The sequence below is a fragment of the Haliotis rufescens genome, unplaced genomic scaffold (assembly GCF_023055435.1).
Source record: "Haliotis rufescens isolate VD_foot unplaced genomic scaffold, xgHalRufe1.0.p SCAF_34, whole genome shotgun sequence".
NCBI classification, from domain to species: domain Eukaryota; kingdom Metazoa; phylum Mollusca; class Gastropoda; order Lepetellida; family Haliotidae; genus Haliotis; species Haliotis rufescens.
In genome coordinates, this window is record NW_025964046.1 from 869,400 (window position 1) to 890,688 (window position 21,289).

The following is a 21,289-nucleotide window of genomic DNA, read 5'->3' on the forward strand; positions in this document are numbered from 1 at the left end:
AACAATCAGGTAGAAACATGAATTCGAACCCACAGTCATAGGTTTCTGGCACACCTAAGGGACGTAACTCTGCACAGCAAGTTAGGGCGCCATTGAACCAATCTTGCTCTCTACATCATCTGCAAAGGCAATAGTCATAGTAACAGCATTCAACATAAACCATGACAGTACAAACATCTAGTGCACTGAATGCTAGGCTCTCATTTCATTCAGTTCATATATTTGACCTGAGCATATCTAAACATACTGAACTATAAATGATTATACATGGAAAAGCATGGTAATGCAGGCCTCAAATGTCTTAAAGAAGACAATATATCAGTAATACCCTTAAAGTTGAACAAGGTCTAGATTAGTTTTTTAGATAATTGTCATTCAACTCGTTATTATGTGGGCATTAATATTGTTATGGCCATTTTCATTGTAAATATACAGATGTTGAACATGTTTGCGGCAATTTTGATAAGTGATTTCCTTGTTGTTGAAAATGATGCTAGAAATATTATCTCAAATGATAATCATGGGCTGTGATCTTTTTTTAATGACAATCCATCACCACCACCACCAACCACCACTACCCCTGTAACAGGTTCTTACATACATAGGCTTTGATGCCCTTTCAGTCGCATATTCCAAAATAAATTCACTTAAAGAACATTTCATCCTCCAATTCTGGCACAAGTCCACTTAAGTTCTGCCTTGACATGGGTAGCAATTAAGATATGTACTGCATTACATTTTCTGGAAAAATTATGGACTAATTCAAATCTATGAAACCAGATGATTATTGGAAGGTTGGGCTGTTAGAATCAAGAAGTATCTGTTGTTCTACAGATAATTCTTTAGCCAGCACATGACTCGGCTGATGACATATCTGAATCTGTACTGTCACCCAAAGGTATGATAACTGGTGCAACACGGCCGATATCTACGCTGTTATGTTGGCGGTACTGACGTTCTATTTCAAGAACGTGATCTTCAGCCTTTCGCCAAACCCTGATCAACCTTTTGAGGTGTGGGAGTTTGAATGCTTTGCAATGTCTTGCCTTGAACCCTTTACAGTTGACCCAAATAAGCTCAATATGATTGAGCTCACGATGTTTGACTGGTGTATGTAGGAAAACATGACCGTGTTGTGCTACCAGGACAAATGTCTTGTACTTTACTGGTTTGGTTATCAGGAGAATCTTCTTCATGAGTTGAACTTTCATTTCAAATGATCTGAAGTCGACATTGCAAGATGTCAGATATTCCTGTATAGTCACTTTCAGACTACTCATAGTTGGCTCTACTGCATCTGGTTCCCGTACATTATGATAACTGGTGACAATGACACTGGGGTTACTTTGATTGGGCAGTATCTGATTTTCCAACCAATCTATGAACACATCACGTTGCCTTATAATACCGAGGTAATCACCATTATTCTTTTTGGCCTCTGAAACTAGCTGTCATCCATCAATAAGGTTCCGGTGTGCAAAACAATGGCACAATTACCTTTACCTGTTGGTACCATGAGTGCTTTTTGTCCATCTGATGCCACATGTATTCACCCAGGTTGCATCAAGGTAATGATCTGGAAACCCTGACTGAGAGTATGTGACCTCAGACAGGATGGAATATTTTTCTCTGAAAATCATGTCATCGCCACGTGCAGTGTATCAGGGTTTTTTTTTATATAACTGTCTTTAATTTCCTTCCGAATCCTACTACAAATCGGGGGTACCTTCTGCTTATAAAGCTGTGTAATACACTTTTACTTAACGGTTTTGTAGTTGAGACGACCCCTAACTTCTTTGTTATTTATGGTACAGTAGACTTGTTGGTATGAAATACCCAGAGTTTGTGCAGTTAGGTAATACGGCCTATCTAAACTATTAAATGGTTTCCCTCTATCTGTCTCAAGTGTGAAGAACTTAATACATTTGTGTATACATTTCCCAGTACAGACTCCACGTCATGTACCATGGCTATGGCTATGCAAGTGTAATGCAACATGCATCATTGGAGCATTGTTGACAAAACAAATGCAGCGTCATTTTGTTATTTTCTAAAGTGCAGATCCAGGTACGAGTGTGACAATGTGACAATGACCAGTGACCACAATACTGTCAAATTAAATAGTCTAAGAGAGTTGTCTTTTGAAGAAATCTATGCATAAAATATGTTCTTATGTGTATTGTTTTATGTAAATGCATATGCTTGCATATTTATAAACATTCAATTCTTGTGGCCACAAATAACAAATTCAATTTTTCACAAATGGATACGGTTAGATTCACCGAATACGCGAGTGAATCGTAACAGCCCTAGTAGATAGGTAGTTACTTGATATTTCAATAACAACATTCTGTGAAACATTCTGTCTTATTTTAATGGTCATCTGTGACCAAGGTGTTAGATTTTCTGACAGACCTCACCTCTTCATTAACTGCTTCATTAACTCTTTCAACACCAGTCAACCAGAAGTGTTTACTGCTGGGACACCGAGTTCCCAGAGACTCTTGTGTGATAGATGAAGCCAACATTAATCAAAGAAAATACCTGCTTGTAAAATATATTTGCTACTAGAGGTGTAACGATACGGGAGGGTCGCGATACGATACAGGGGTCGCGATACGATACGTATCACGATACAGTGTTTACTGGTACAAGCTAAGCCAAGTTGATGTCTTTCTGCTATCTAAAAGATGTGACAAGTACAGTTGAAGAAGATATAAGGTGTTTATTTACTGTTATAGCAAATTGTCAGCAATACAGTATGTTTTACTGAAACAACAAACTGGCTTTGAAACTGTATTTCATGGGCGCACCAATGTATAATGCGCACGCCCCTCTAGCGAGTTCAATATTTTGGAAAAAAAAGAAATTGATTATTATGCGCAGAAAATTTTTACACCGTACCCCTTCAGCGAAGTCCGGCAAACGAACGGGTGATGAGAAACTTCGTCAGTAAAAATTCGAAATTTGAGATAAAAAATCACCAGACATATTGATTTACCGTTAAAAATGGTATTTTTTGTTCAGCTAGGCATTGTTTTATATCCAGGGATTAAGATTACCTTGTGTATTTTCTCGTAAACTAAGCCGGACACAGCAATCAGCTGTACATGTACACACGTTTTCTTGGAATCTACCGGTGATTCGGTCAAGACACACCCAATAATATAACTTTACAGTATTTTAATGCAAGGATCGGCAAAAGTTGTATCTGAAACTATTTTTTTTATCAGGAATAATATATTCCAATATATTGTTAATTTAGATGCAGCTTTTACTAAACATATTTAAAATAATAATAACCCTAAGCGAAGCAGCTGATCGCGATTGCCGGGTATTATTTTTTACATGGAACCAGTCTGACAAGTCACCGTCAAGGCTCCCGTGCACGTGATCGCGTGATCGCGAGAATTACGTGTTGACATAGAATCGTCCAACAAAAACAAATCTGACTTTTAACGAATCAAAGTATGGCATTTATGATATATGTATCCATTCTCTGTCAACTAAAATTCCTTTCAAGGCGTCAATAGCGGTAATCTGACCGTGGTTGCTGTTAATAATTGTGACTTGTGCGATCTTCCGATCGCTTCACACACGATTTCGCCGAAATTAATTAAAACAATATTAAAAGGAATTTTGAATAAAATTAATGAAATAAGTTACAAACATGAGTCCAGATATACAAAGAACACTTTTTTATAGCCAGACAGTGTAATTACATGAATAATTTGTGAACTTCAGTATGGATTTGTTGACATGGTATTTCCCATGGGGGAAAAACATCAAAACTCATTAATTCGTGTATAGTGCGCAACCCCTTCTACACAGCTGTGTTTTTTGGAAAAAAAGTGCGCACTATACTCAAGAAAATACAGTAGGTAAAACTGTGTTATGAAAATATCGTATGTATCGCAATACATGCTTTCCAAATCGATGCATCGTATCGTGGGCTGTGCATCGGGATACAATACTGTATCGCCGTATCGTTACACCACTGTTTGCTACTACATGTTATACACCATTTGAAAGGTCTGATCCTATGGTTTATAAATATGAAAGTTATGTTTTTCACATTATTTAAAAAAATGCATTTACAACTTAATTAAATTCGTTGTAAATAAAAAAATGTACGCTAACACGTTGTTAACATCCAGATTAAGGACCAAGGAAGCGAAAACCTTTATCGACGATTTTCGGCAAATATATGATTTCACAATATCCACGTACCTATTTCTGTTTTATTTTCATTGTTTACGTGATTGGAAAATCATTTTAAAAAGAATTATAAATAGTTTCTGTCATCACCCATTTCCCGATAACAGCGACTGTCAACTCAGTAAAATGAAGAAATACCCCTGTTTTCGTATGAATAACACGTTCGACGAAGAATGGCATATGACACATCGCTGGAAAGCTTATTCCTTCATCTACAGGCTCGTAACATCGCCTGGTTTTTTCCCCCGTAGTTATAACAAGCGATTTCAATGGATTAAAATTGGTTTCTAATGACGCTTTCTTGCCAAAATCTGCTACAAGTTTCGTGATTGGTCAATTTTGAGCACGTGACCTAAGGCAGCCAATCAAATTACAGCTGTGATCGATAAATTACAGAAGTTGGCGAAAGATTTTTGTTAAATCGTGTTATTCTGAATGTTTTGAGCAGGAAATCATGATATATATTAAAAATATAGAACTTCGGGAATGTATCGTGCTAGGTTACGAGCTGTGCCAAAGATTTTTCATGCATACATTTTTGCATTTAACATCATGTCCGAGCCGAGAATTCAAGGCGACGAAAGCCGAGATGTCATTTGACTTACATTACACGCAATCGCACGAAAATGTGGAAATAATAACTTAGATGAAAGTTTGATTACTTTTAGATATATTTTTGTTGATTTTCATTTATTACTTTGTATAATATATTTAAAGATTTGTTTAAAACGTCTTTATTTTCCTCTTTGACATGTTCGATGTGGACCCGTTAAATGATAAATTGAAATGGAATATGTATTTCAGACATTGTGAAATGTGATAGATTTAATACATGAATGATATTACAGGTAGGTCCATAAAAAATATATACTATTTTGACGTGACTACGGCTTGGCCGGATAACCAGCCTATGGTGTCTGGGGACTCGATGCTTCTTGACCGGATAACCGGATAACCGGCCTACGGTGTTGAAAGAGTTAAGTGAGTTTTTTCAGACTCACCCCTCACTGCCCAGAAACACAGTCATTAACTGCTTCATGAAGTGAGTTTTTTCAGACTCGCCCCTCACTGCCCAGAAACACAGTCATTAACTGCTTCATGAAGTGAGTTTTTTCAGACTCGCCCCTCACTGCCCAGAAACACAGTCATTAACTGCTTCATGAAGTGAGTTTTTTCAGACTCGCCCCTCACTGCCCAGAAACACAGTCATTAACTGCTTCATGAAGTGAGTTTTTTCAGACTCGCCCCTCACTGCCCAGAAACACAGTCATTAACTGCTTCATGAAGTGAGTTTTTTCAGACTCGCCCCTCACTGCCCAGAAACACAGTCATTAACTGCTTCATGAAGTGAGTTTTTTCAGACTCGCCCCTCACTGCCCAGAAACACAGTCATTAACTGCTTCATGAAGTGAGTTTTTTCAGACTCGTCCCTCACTGCCCAGAAACACAGTCATTAACTGCTTCATGAAGTGAGTTTTTTTCAGACTCGCCCCTCACCGCCCAGAAACTGTCATTAACTGCTTCATGAAGTGAGTTTTTTCAGACTTGCGAATCACTGCCCAGAAACTCAGTCATTAACTGCTTCATGAAGTGAGTTTTTTCAGACTTGCGAATCACTGCCCTGAAACTCAGTTGCTAGCTGTAAGACTGTTCTTTGGAAAGATGTTTTTTTATACTACAAAAAATGGACTGAGGACTGTAAGCTGCTGGACTTTCGATATAGATTTATTTATAGAACAATCTCCACAAAGAAAGGTGAGGTGAGGTGAAATGGGGTTTAACGTCGCGTCCAAGATTATTGCACTTATATAGCGACGTGCATGCACGTGTATGTATGTGTGTGTGGCTGCTTGTACTAGTCCGGACTGATGCTGATTTATAGTGCTAGCACACTGAGATACCATGCTGCAGTTTAACATGAGTATCCCACTCAGACACAGTATACTGACTCCGAGCCGACCAGTCCTTGTTTTAGCCCCTTAATGCCGAGCGCCAGACAGGGTAACAACAAGTACCATCTTTTAACGTCTTTTGGTATGACGGGGCTGGGGATCGAACCCCGGACCTTCTGCTCTCCGGGCGGACGCTCTACCACTAGACCACGGAGGCGATCCTAAACAAAGAAAGAGTTACTTGTGATGAACTTAGTTGATGATGATATTTGTGCATTCTGTAAATGCTGTAGAGAAGATTCATCACATATTTACTAAGAATGTGAACACGTCAAGGACTTCGGTCACTGGTTGAAATATTTATCAACAGTACCAGTAATATAAATATTGAACTTGAATTCACAAAATATACTGTCATGTTTGGATTGTGTACATATGATGATATTCTGCTCTCAACAAAAATATTCATTTACTTGTCAAGTACTAATCAACAAAAAATGTCCTTTGATGTATTCATTGAAAGATTGAGTGATATTTGTCAAATAGAAAAACAGAATCCATTGTCATCGCAAGAAATGAAAGCAAATGACTTTCATAAAATATGTTATCGATGTATTAGACTGATCACTGTCTACTTCAAACATTGTATACCGTATATCGCTGTGTATAAGGCGACCCCACATATAAGACGACCCCCCTGTACGGGGGGTAACATTTTGGCCTATGAATCAACAAATCAGAATTCATTTTTGAAATGTTTTTGTTGAGCAGACAAACAACATAACAATTACTGAATACAAGTGTAAAGTATGCAGGCTTAATATGTCTTATTTTCCTTTTTGCAGAAAACTATTTTTGGCATCTCTGTACCAAATGTCTGTGCTGTTACCGTGCATAAAATTCAGTTTTTGTCACCGAACATAAATCTAAAATGAATTAAATTTATGATATGGTTGTTGCATTTTGGCATAGTTCAAATACCAACAGCTTTAAAATTTCATTTATTGGCTTTAACCTTTAGCCTGCTGAATTATTTTCACACTTCTTACCCCTGCCTGCTGGATTAATTTTAGCATAAGGCGCTCTAAAGAGGGTGGGTGATTTCAAACAGTCGGTGCCTCATTAAACAAGGGCCAATTGAAGAAATATTTTGCGCATTTATTCCTGATAGAAAACTACACAATTCTATATAAAAATATCCCGATGTTTTCAATCATACCAATGTTAAGACCAAAGCGAACACAAAATTTGTAAATTTTCTTGAACTTACCTGAATTGCGTTATTGAAGGTGGTTTGCATTTCATGCTAGGAACCATTTAATATCGTAACATTTGTGCAAATTGATTTCAATAATCATATCTCCGATATCTTAATTTTAATTGAGTAAAAATTCGGGGTTTTTTTATCAGCAAATAATAGCGCGATGGTAAATTAGGAACCATTTCAGTGAATTTATTATCTAAACGTTAAACATAAAAATAACTTAATTTTCGAGGTCATCATGTCGGTTGCAGAAATACCAATATTCAGGTTAATCTGACGTGTCATGTTATAAGATTTGCAGGAAACAATTAATGACTTATAAATATTCACTAATCCTAATTTCAAGCGTTTTGGTTGAATATTTACGATATACAAAAATAAACAACCCGTGTCATGATGCTAGCAGACGTCCTTAAATCAAACATGGCGCGCTTCGCTCGACCTCCGCATAACTTATTGCTATTTTAATATCAACAAAGTTTACATTGCCTTTAAAAATATAACTTGGCGAAAGTTGACGATCTTCTCAATTGAAGAATGTTTTATTCGTCATATTCCAATAAATATGACGAGAGAAAAGTGAAAATAAAGATCGTGAATTCTGACAGCACTATTTCAATAAGTGCATAGGTCACCGGATGTGATGTCACAGACAGGGGTAGTCTGCTGATAATCTTTCGAAACAAAACAATTACAGTAAATTTTGAAATAGTTCGCCTATCACAAACAGCAAAAACATAAGTCGATACACAGTATCAGTAATCGCCACTAACATGAAATAAAAATGTGACTTTGACGATATAATTCGCGTATTAGTTAATCCGTTTGACCTTGCATGCTCCCGTGACCCGGAAACGGTAGACGATAAATCAACATGCCACATGCAAGTTTCTCGGTATCTTTTATTTGAACTTCTGTTGATATTTAAGAATCACCATTCAATGTTGTGAATATAAATGGGACATGATTCATATTTCTGCGATGTACATGCTGATAAGTTTCACTACAACAAGTGTATCCCACGTAATACGTCTATGGATATCGTCGATCAGCAAGATCACCCTCTTCAACAGGTGTGCGAAAATGGGCTTGACAAAACGTGTTTCAAAATAACATCCCCGCGTTGCTGAATATGATAGGGTATATATAAGCAATAAAATGCTACGTACATATTTTCGGTGTTAGTTCCACATTACATTTAGGATAGCTTTCCTTTCGGGAATACATTCATAGATTCTAGCATGATTTTAGAACAGTTACACGAAGGATTTCTAAATTTATTCCAAAAATATGAAGACCACCATGATGGCGTATTGATGATAGATTTGTAATTGTTTAATTATTTACAGCTGTTTACAGGTTTTAAAATTTTAAGTTATATTTAATAGTTATTTTTCCCACAATGATGGTGTGTGGGGACAGTAAATATTAGTCTTTGCATCAGCACAGTGTAACTGATCAAACTTCAATTATTATCTTTAGTTTAAACATATTTATTCAACAATTATTATCTTGCACTCTAAAAAACAACTATGTGAATAAGTAACTCTCTGATGTCATCATTTTAATTTTAGTATTCTATGAATAATGAATAAATCAGATCCTTAACATATACATACTAAACTCATATGGACATTAATCTTGTGCATTATGTGGTTTGTTTCCAAATAAAACAATTCTGAAATAAAATTTAATAGGAATTAATTTAATTTAATTACAGTAACAGTACTTGTAACAGTACATGACATTTTTGTTTGTTTAATCACAAGAGCCATGGTGGCACATGAGCTGGTAAGTTTGCCACATGTTTCTTAGAAAATGCTATCTCAGTCTTCTGGTTGGAATGAAAAGAAACATGCCTGTGTACATGTTTACCCTTGCCAGATGTATTTTTTCCAGTCAGCCAATCCATTACTTTTGTTCACCTTATGTGGTCTATTTTATACATACAGGTACTGCTTCCAACCTGTTTTTTCTTTGTATGCAATGACAGTATCACAATTTCCTCAGCTGGTGTGTATAAAAGTTCCCCTGTCATCATGAAAAAAGAATTATAAAGGAAAGTCATATTTTCATTCAAAAACATATCTGTCTTTTCTTGAATACTCTTTGTCTAAGTGCCAGAAATGTCAGTGTCATAAAAAAATTAAAAACAGATTTTCATAAGGACTTTTCTAGGTAGACCTAGATCTAAGTCAAACCATGTGACAAGTTAGGTAGAATTATAACCTTATAAGCCCTCATTTCTGAGGTGTCCATATTTTAAACATTTTTAGGACTAAACGTGATCCGTGTAGATCTGCCTGTTTTGTTATGTAAAACAAATTCTTGTCTTAAAAAATGAGAAAAGGAATCATTCAGACGAATTTTTTTTTATCCCATTGATTCACGAAAATCAGTTGAAATGTACAGTGGTGACTTTTGTACCCAAAATTTCTAGTAATTTGTTACCCAAATGGGTATGTGATTTTGTAGATCTACCTAGAATTATTTCAAAGATATACATTAATTTGGTGTCCTAAACTTAACATATCACTTTCCTATCAAAACAATTCATTCTAACTTAGGTTTAACCAACTTAACTGGCCTCTCCTTCAGTGACAAGACGTCAATTTTCTCTCAAAACTAAACAATCAATTTCAAGGATCACAGTCATAATCATATTTGGAACTTGATGAAATATTTTATTGTGTGTTCTGTTCATCTACATGAAAACATAAATATAATTATAGATCTATTTTCTTATTTTCTTAGGTACAAATTCACAAAGTATTTTGGGTACAATTTAATTTGTTTTGGGTACAAAATCACATATAGGAGCCTAGAATCTATATATATTTACACTAGCCTACCTTGTTGTGTACCAAAATTTTATCGGTTCAGAGGACGGGAGGTTCTCAGAAAGTTTTCAACAACATCTTTAATATTTAAATTGTTCTTTTTGTAATGTTAGACCTATAACAATATTATGTTATTATTATGGCATATCAAAACGTTGTATCGCTCTCCGTTGTGTACGTTTTTAGAAAATATTTTAAAATTAAAATCATCGAGCGTGAAATCCATTACGGTTTCGGATTTAGACTTGCACATTTGATGGCGACAATCACGAAGAAATATGAAACAAATAGGTGTAAAGACTGCTCTCCAGATCAATAAATGGTAAAGAGTTGACGAAAAATAGTAAATTATGTATTTTCTTTTGAATTTGAATCTATTTCGGAATTTCTTTATGATAGCTTACCAACTTTTGCATATTTTGCTTCCATGTGTCACATGCGGTACGTGCTTCCGGTTTCAGAAATGATAGCTAAAATTGCAAGTATTTTGATTATTTCTCGTAAAATGCATTATTTTGCTATTGAATGGTTTACCTAGAATGTATATCAGTTCAGATTTTGCGTATCATCCAATATTTGTCATTTTTCGCAGTGTTTGTTGACTTTGTTCAACTCAACAAATCACGAGTTAGACCACGCCCAAACGTATCACTGACGTTTGTCAGCTGTTTGTCGGCTTGTCAATGTGTCGGAAAGTTTATCAAACGAAATCATTTCCAAACTCTTTAAAAATGAATTCTTTTTACAAAGATTTATACATACGTGTCAATAATTCTAGAAAATTAAGTTAGATGTTACAAAATGATTGTAATAGTCTAACGGGATAACTATGCATGTGGAGATGTTTGTTTACCGCTGTTGCCATGATAGTACAAGTTTCATCCAATCGATGATGTTACGATTCAGATTGTTTTTGTTTACAATTAGTTACACCGAAAGTTGCTAATTTTTAGAAATTAAGGAACATGAGTGTTTTCCTTTCGTCAGCAAACAAAAAATTATGATCGAAAGGAAAAATGATGAAATTATAAAGAAACAAGTATTTGTCACAGAGTGACGAAATATCCCCCGCCATATACACCATAGTACCAAATATGAAGACAATCCAGCGATTAGTTCTTGAGATATTGTGGCAACACCGTTTTCCAACTCCAAAAACAGATTTGCCTGCTGTGACCTTGAAAATGGGGTCAAGGTCACCAAATCTGACAGGTGTATGCGGTGTCTGTATATACACTATAGTTCCAAATATGAAGACAATCCAGCGATAAGTTCTTGAGATATCGCGGCAACACCGTTTTCTAACTCCAAAAGCAGATTTGCCTGCTGTGACCTTGAAAATGGGGTCAAGGTCACCAAAACCGACTGGTGTCTGCGGTGTCTGTATATACACCATAGTTCCAAATATGAAGACAATCGAGAGGTTTAGTTCTTGAGACATCGCGGCAACACCGTTTTCCAACTCTAAAAGCAGATTTGCCTGCTGTGACCTTGAAAATGGGATCAAGGTCACCAAAACCGACTGGTGTCTGCGGAGTCTGTATATACACTATAGTTCCAAATATGAAGACAATCCAGTGTTTAGTTCTTGAGATATCGCGGCAACACCGTTTTCCAACTCCAAAAGCAGATTTGCCTGCTGTGACCTTGAAAATGGGGTCAAGGTCACCAAAACCAACTGGTGTCTGCGGTGTCTGTATATACACCATAGTTCCAAATATGAAGACAATCCAGTGTTCAGTTCTTGAGATATCGCGGCAACACCGTTTTCCAACTCTAAAAGCAGATTTGTCTGCTGTGACCTTGAAAATGGGATCAAGGTCACCAAAACCGACTGGTGTCTGCGGAGTCTGTATATACACCATATTTCCAAATATGAAGACAATCCAGTGTTTAGTTCTTGAGATATCGCGGCAACAAACAGGTGGGACGTACGGACGGACAGACGGACGTACGGACGGACGTACGGACGGTCGTGAATACTATATCCCCCGCTTCGCGCTTTCGCGCGGCGGGGGATAAATATCGGACTGCATGCCGCTCAACGTGAAGTGCCAAAAGTCAACAATGGCCGTTTCTGGTAGTTGTGTGCCGAGAAGTTTGGCCGAAACATTTTTAACTCGCGATATTTTCTTTTTGAGGTAAATAAATGACTGAACGTTTTGATATTGAGCAAGCTGAGGATTTATGCATGTCATACGTAATTTAAATGTTACGCAAAGCCTTCTTGGTAAATAGATATGGCGAGTTTTATTTTGGGGTGTTGTTATGCTATTCGCCTGTCGAATGGGTTCGACATCAGATGCACGGGGATGGACACCTCTGTCGAATGGGTTCGACGTTAGCGTGCAGAGCTTTAATAAATTATTAGACTGTAAATATATGCATACAATGGAATTATTTGCAAAAAGATGTACGATAAACTTGTCTACTGCTTACACTGAAATGGAGCCGCCAATTTTGTATAAGGTAATAATAGTTATTACACTCATTTTATGAATTATATATATTTTTGTCAGCAGAGTTGAACCAATCATAACTTTTGAGATGGCAGAAACCTGGTGACAGAAAAGACATTCACGGTAACAGGACAGACAAAATATTTTGTAATTGCCAAAGCTATAATAACTATTTCTGTGGTCTGTGTTTCAGAAGTAAAGGTAGTCAAAAAAAGGGAAACTCAATGAATGTGCATATCAAAGTGTTAGGTGTATTTTGTATGTGACATTAATTTGATAAAAATGTGAGGTTTGGTAACAGCACAGACAAGCAAAAATTCTTAAACCAATCTTATGTGGAATTGCTCATCTCAAAAATAGAAACTCTAACAACAACCTTAATGGCACTTTTTGAGGTTATTGTTGCTTATTCCAAGCAAAAAGCTGTCAGGAAACGAGAATAGTCAACTTTCAAAACTTCAACAGTAGTATAGGTAATGATGGTTCTGGACCACTTCCACTGGAGCCAGATTCATATACCTATACCACCACTACAGATGGAATTTTTTATGCCAAAATGATTATGTGATTCAACGATAGTCATAAGATTCAGCTAAATTGACTCCAGCTCACCACCACCTGGAGTCTATGATATAAATTTTTATAGGTAATGATGGTTCTGGACCACTTCCACAGGAGCCGGATTCATATACCTACACTGCTACTACAGATGGAATTTTTTATGCCAAAATGATTATGTGATTCAACGATAGGTATGAGATGTATTAAACGAAACATCAATATTAATTAATAATGGATAAAATTTACTATAGCCCACGAGGATATTGGAAAGGTGTAGGAGCAATAAAAAAATTAGCCACCGCGGCTAAGGTATCTAAAGATGTGGCCAAGGATTGGTTAAAGAAACAAGCGATGTGGCAAATATATTTACCGGCACCGCGTTATATACCGAGGAAGAAGTTTGATATTTTTAAAACGAATGAAGTTCATCAGGCTGACCTCTTGTTTCTTCCCCACGATAAGGTAAAACGCAAAACGTATAAATACGCTTTAACCGTAGTGGATGTGGCTAGTCGATACAAAGAGGCTGAGCCATTAACATCGAAAGAATCAACAGAGGTAGCTAATGCACTGAGTCGCATATATAAACGCGGACCGCTAAAATGGCCTAAGCTATTTCAAGTAGATCCCGGTCGCGAGTTTATGGGATCGGTAACTAAACTGTTGACAAAGAACGATGTCAAAATCGTCCGTGGTGAAAGAGAGCCCACCGCAGTCAAGCTATCGTCGAAAGATTTAACAGGACATTAGCGGAACGTTTGTTTGGCTATCAGTATGGGATCGAAATGAAATCCGAGCGATTGAGATCAACCGAATGGGTGACACGATTATCAGCCGTTGTATCAGCGCTGAATAATGAAGTAACGAGATTAATAGGGAAGAAACCATCCGATGCTATTAAAATGAAATCCGTGACTTCCGAATCTTCAGCACCGAGGAGAGGCAAAGAACGAAAACTTCCAGATAGAGTAAGGGTAAGATATTTATACCAGGCCGGTGAACTCGAAGGAGGCCTACGTCGCGCAACCGATCCGATTTGGTCTCTTTATACGTATAACATTAGTCGATTGGTTACGAAAGAAGGAGAGCCTATTCTTTATTATCTTCAAGATGGACCGGGTAGGGCATTTGTACAAGAAGAGTTGTTCATAGTTCCCGACGGTACGGTATTACCACCATAACCATAAGCATAGGTAGGTACACCATCATTATCAATCCATCTCTTTGTATCTAAGGGGGATAATGATGTCTTGTTCATTCTTAATCCATATATCTTATGATTGTAACTTCTTAAAGAGTTCATCTCGTGTTTGAACGTTCTACCGTTGAATAATGATTCTTTATACTGTTCGTGTTTGATATGCTTTTTTACAACATACTTCTTAACGCCCTTAGCTTTTCTTATCTCTCCATTATCGGACTTCTTTATAGAATACATCTTAGGTCTTAATCCTACATACTCCGCTATAGGGGTCCCAGCACATTCATCCTTCATCTTACCTAACACCTTTTTATTTACAACGGTGTGCAGTGGATTATCTTTTGGGTAATCGCTCGTGTCGTACATATCTATTTTTTCTGCCATATCTTTATACACATCCTCGGTATTTGTATTTCCATCAACAAAGAATCTGTGTCAGTATATAACACCTCGCATCTATCGCCGTATTGTTTCTTAAGTTCGTTATAATAAAAGTCATACATTAAGTGTTTTGACAAGTCGAGAATACTCATACCGACGTACACCAGTCTGTTGAATTTTATATTACTTTTCTGCATATGCAACGCGGCTAAGTCGTTATCGAATATCTTGCTTCTGTTAAAAGCCGGACTGGCTATAAGTTTCCTGAGTCTTTCTTCCTCATTAGATCTGACTAATTTAACATCAACACGCTTTCTTAGATTCTCCATAGTTTTACCAAATACTGAGTTATTCATGAGCTTATATAGATTCTTTTCGAAATCGCTGGTAGCTATCTTTCTTAAATCTGTGTTCAACCTTATATAGGGCTCCATCCAAGGGCTTTGATCAAACTTTAGAACTCTGTGTATTTTCTTTAATTTCATACCTAACGATAGATACAACTGGAGATTTCTGTAGTGAACTATATATTTTGTCTTATCCATCAAATTTGGTACGAGTTTTTCTACGTTAGCTAACCTTGTATCACCCATCAAGGAGCGTTGATATTCCGACATCCAATCTTTATTAACCATTAATCTTTCGGGAGCTAGCGGATAACTGTTATGGTCTTTATGTAACAAACTTGGATATTCCAAGTCAACTTCTAGTATGTACCCTTTATTCACATCATTATTATGGATATTATGGATATCATTCACTTCGATATCATCGACCCATTCAAAACCACCCGTGGGTAAAGGTTGACTCATAGCCCATCCGTACAAATTGTTAGCGTCGAGATATAATATATGCGTGTCGGGTTTACTCGGATCGTATCCTTGCACTAATTTATTATTAGCCTTAGAATACCTTTTAGCTGCCATCGATATACCACCTCTTAATCCTTTCTCAATAAACAAGTGCATATCGTAATCTGTTAGTAATTTTAGTTCTACGCTGGTCTTCTTCAACAATGCATCCCACGATAGTCCGGGACTGGAATAGTACCATGCCGGGTCCAAGCCATATTGTTTGAAACACGTCTTTCTAAATATCTCGAATATATCGGCGAGTAACAGTACATCGGTTTTTAAGTACAGATCGTGATAATCGCCTAAATTCTTACAACCTAATTTATCCCACACCGTCAGAGCGTGTTCATAATCGGCATCTGTTATTCTAGATTCTGTTAAGTTACTATAGAATGATTCGAGGGGTGGTTATTCAGTTTCTTCGAATCTAGACCAATCATCCATATATTCGTAAGGATATACACCTTTTCTCAGCAACAAATGACGAGTTATCTTATCGGTATATTTATTTGTTATCGCGAAGTCATCGGGATTGTTCGCATTAGCTAAATTGTCCAGGGAAGATAACAGAAACTGTACGGAGTCTATGAATCTAAGCCCATTACTTTGCTTTGTTCTAGATTTCCCATCCTTGTCCCTATAATGTATAGGTTTAGTCAACGAGAACGATATGTATTTTTCCATATTATTAGGAATGCACGTTAAACCGCCGTCGGTCTTCGAGATAGCTTGCATAATGAGATGTGAATCGTATCCCCTAAGGTTATGAAACACAACGGGGATGGGTATTGTTTGAGAGTTCATTTTTAGTTTTAAGTTACACTCGTTATGAGCGGCTCCCCGATAATTACCCGTGACGTGACAATGATCTCTTACGGAATCCCCATCCAGGGGTTTATTACAAACGTGACAACTCGTTGACTTCTTATAAGCCCTCCAATCATCCCTCGTCATACGCATGGGTATCTTACACGATAAATTTTCCCTGATTATTCTCTCTTCATTTTGTAGATATTCTAGGAACTTTCCCGCTGCATCGGGACCTCTGTAAATCACGGGCGGGTTTGTTTTCCCATCATACCTTACAACTATATATCCAAACCCACAAGGAATATGTTCTTGAGTTTTGTAGGTAAAACTATTATCAGTATTGCTACCGTTGGTATTTTCTATGGGTTTGATAAGCGCTTCGAAGTCGGCATAAATTACGTACGGTACTGGCATTTGATTACAATAATGTTCAAATTTTAATATATTTTTTCCCTCTTTAGGCATATCGATCCTGATAGCGGTCTGTCCAACACCTCTACAGTCTTCTTTATGCGCTTCTAATAGATCTTGTCTGCTGTACCCATGCAGGCATCTTTCGCAGAAATATTTCTTTCTAGCATGTTTTGTTTGATCGTATAATAGCCTGTTTAAACTCTTTATCCACGTATAATGATATTTACCATCTTTTTCGATCAGAAATGAATTGATTCTGGGGATATTTTCCGTAGCGGAGCTTATTCTGTGTACAACAATTCCTTTAGAATGTCCGAAAACATTTATAGCTAAATTATTTTGCTTTTCCACCTTATTAATTTGTGATATTGGTGTAGGTTCGTCTATACCATCTAAGTTGAGTCCATCGTTTTGGGGATAGCTAGAAGGTCTATCCGAATGCTTGTCTACGGGGAACAATGCAGATCTTATCATCATTCTTAAACAGTCATCGTATTTATTTTTTACGTTAATTATGGCTTTTTTCTTCTTATAATACGGGGGTAAATCTATATAAGATCCACCTTTGAAAGGCATATAATTCGCTATATCTAAATATAAACTATCGATTTTATCCACACCCCAACCAGAACCTCTATTAGTCCAGCGTTCTAAAGTTTCCTGTATTCTCTGAATTGATGTATCTAATGATGAGTTTATAGTATCGGATTCGGTTATCACTTCTTGATTGCTACGGAAATATGGTTCGGTATATTCGGTGCTATCGTCTGTGTTACTTTTACTCAATGTCATTTTAATCGTCAGCTGGTATTTTATACTATGTAAATCATCTAATTCCTCGTTAATTTTACTCGATATGATGGGCTTAATATCTTTAACATCCATGTTGGAATTAATATCCATCTTCCAACCTCTTAGATATTTACCAACGCCGGCGGATGTGGGTACAAATATTAATTCTTGTTGTTGTTGTTGAATATCACCAACATTATTATGTTGAATATCATCATTATCATTAGGTTGATTATTATCTAGTAAAGCGATCAATTCAGCTCTTCTCATTCGAGAATAACCTCTCAGCCCACTGTTTCTCGCTCGAACTTTGAGTTCTCTAACAGTCTCAGGTTTGTTGTATTCCAAACCGAGTAAATCAATCAATTCAGCTTTTCTCATACGAGAATATCCACGCAGTCCACTTTGCTTTGCCATAGCTTTTAATTCTCTGACAAAAACCATTGTGGTTGAATGGTATATGCAAAATGAGACAAATGTCTAATTGGTTGTTTTCATATATCTAAATACGTATTCTCCCCAACCTATTCCTCTCATTGATGTAATCTCTCTTCCTAGCATAAATAATCTGGTTCCTGACCCTACAAGCACCGTTTTTCTTGCATAAACAATAACGACCTTTGACCCCTATCCCGCATTCAGAACACGTATTGTTGATGTTTCCGCGCCTGATGTAATAGTTGTGTATCCCGCAGTAAAAATCAACACAGCGTCGGTTACAAAGGGTAGTCTTCCCCATGAGTGTAAACTTGCAGTTATTCATGGTATATACATCTATCATATCATTTGTCTAAATGCAAATCACAGCTACACTGTGAGATATTGATTAGGCTATTTATAGATTGCTCCAAGCCACAGCTGTCACTCTGACTTATGTGTAATTGTACAGCTGAAAATCAATAGAGAAGTCAATCCCAACATGATAAATGTGACCTCTCGGTTCTTTTGTTCCTCTGACGGTGTATAAAACTGACTCATTGTTGGTCTTGGTATTGGGTCTAGTTTTTTCCCATAAACGAGGAAGTATTCGTGCATGGCAGAATCAACATCCTTAAACGTTTGAATTGAATGTCCTTCCTTAATCAGTTGTTCATGAATTAAGTCTAATCTCTTCATTCTCTGCTGTGTATATTGTAACTGGGCTGCTTGGTATTGTTCTAAAGCTTCATTATGTCGTTTACGCTCCTCTTCAACTTCTTTAGCGTTTGATTCCCTCATACTGGAAAATAAATAATTACTCCCCGAAAAAGCTAGAGCATTAACAACAGCTCCACCGACCATCATCGCAATTGTTGCCATATAAAATATTCAAATGTTTATATGAATATAAATATTCAAATGTTTAATTAATTACTTCATTATGTCTTCCGGGATAAGTCCTTGTTTGATGAGCATATCCTTCGTTGCCATAGCTAATCCAATATCCAGAACCATCAGTCCGATGTCAAATCCATTAAAATCTAGCTTGGGAGGTGTGGCTTTAGTAATCATTTTAGCCATACGGGCATAGCCAATGGCCAAGCCGGTGACCACCGCTGAATGATACGTCGCGTTTACCAACATTTTACCGTCTGTAACTGGAGTAGTCATGCTTCTTATAGCATTATATGAGGACTAACCTCTAATTGAACTTCTTGTTGGGGCGGGGGTGACGTTTTCTCTTCTCCGATCTTATAAAAGAACCATACAGCCGCTATACCAGCAACTCCTGCTAGTGCCCATGTTTTAATCGGATTTGAATTATTTATTAATTTTGCTTTGCGCGCCAGCCCACCTTTCTTCCTGCGGCTATTTTCAAAGGATTCTTTGTCACTCTGGGTTGTTTTGTTTTTGTTTTCTCATTCACATGTGGTGCAATCGCTGGTGGTGGTTCCTCATTCACTCGTTGTTGTGTGTTCACTTGTTGTTCCGCAATCTGTTGTGGTTCCTCATTCACAATCTGTTGTGGTGTCACCTGTGTCTCCATTATTAATTTGAACTTCGTTATTATTAAGTGGGCACGTATGTTTAAATTGACAATACCTAGCCGTTATTAAAGCGGTGGTGAGCGGAGCTAAGAACATTCCGAATCTATGATAAAACTCACAGCTCACTGCGCTTATAGCGTGTTCGATGAATGGGTCTTTCTCGAGAGATTCGCATAAATACAGGCGATGTTCTGCCGGGATGGGGAGAAACGTACTAGCTACGGCTGTGTATAGTTGTAATATAGAAGACCCTATCGTTTTAGTCACGGTAGCTCCCAGTCTAGACTCGTAACGCGCGTACAGTTTTTTAATTTCTTCGTCGGTCATGTTATCAATTTTTTCGATGGTATAATTTTCTCCCAAATATTGGGAACATTTTCCACCGGCTACCAAAGCGGCGAGTCTTTCTCTATGTTTATCTAAAGATTTATCTGTAACATTTTGATCAACATCAGATTCTTTGAGCATTTGTTCGATGAGTTCGTCGCATTCCATAATGTAATACCTAAGGAGATATTTAAGTCTAACATAATGTAATATGACATATCCAATACAACCCGTAATAATGAACTGTTGTGAAAGAATGAGGATTTCGAACCACATTTTATGTAATATTAACCACTAATGTTCAATTTGCTACATTTTGCTACATTTTTGCTACATTTTGCTATAATTTTGATACATTTTGCTATAATTTTGCTAAGCAGTTGCTACAATTTGCTATAATTTGGTAAGCAATTGCATAAGCAGCTGGTTGATCGGTTTTTAATACGAGTTTACAGTGCTTCGTTGCCGCTAACTGTTTTCTGACTTTATCTCGTTCAAGCTTGGTATAAATGACATCATTTTCGCGTAAACATTCCTCGAATGAATCTCAGTCTTTGCAGTGAAACAGCGCTACCCATTTGGTCTGCTCTCTGAGATCTTTCAGGACAGAGTTGTATTTTTGAGTAAGTACCCAAACGCTATGTTGAGTATGCCGACCAGAGAATGCTAAATAGGAAAGCATATCTTTCTTTTTGTGAGTTCTTTACTAGCGCTGCAGTCGTCTATTACGAAAAGGGTCGATTCTCCTTTGTATTTTTCGTGACATACTCGGAAGCAGTCTTGTAAACGATCGCCCGGATCGACTCTGTGTACCCCGTCATCATTCATTACCCAATCTCTCAATAGGTAGGTTTTATTAACGCTTATAGTCGGGCACAGAATAATAATATGATCGAAAACGTCCCGATAATGACTTTCTAAAATATCTAGAATAAAAGCTGTTTTTCCACAGGCCGTTTGCCCGCATATGATAGCGCAGTGCGGATCTTGAGGTAAAAGATTATCAATAGATTGCTTGCACGAATCTCCCATTCTGTATATTAAGTTGCGCATCCATAATCACGTACAAATATATGTTTAATTTACCAGCCGCTTCCTGGAGCTTCGTTATCTGTATGGTGGCACCCTCGCTAGCATTTTCTATTCTCCTCCCACTGCCGTGTAGTTGGTCATCGTTCGTTGTTCGCATGTCGAGCCATAGCGCGTACTTCGTGGTGAGGTATTCACCCATCGATACACTCCCGAGGGACAGATCTTTCACGACCGCGTTAACTTCCGGAGAACGTTTTATAGAAGGAAGTTTTTTAAT

General features: G+C 37.2%; 1 protein-coding gene across 1 annotated transcript in view; it reads right to left on the reverse strand.

Annotated features, from left to right (window-relative positions):
• LOC125372033 overlaps positions 1–21,289 on the reverse strand; it is a 116,227-nt gene that overhangs the window by 732 nt on the left and 94,206 nt on the right. The gene's annotated exons all lie outside the window — the stretch shown is intronic.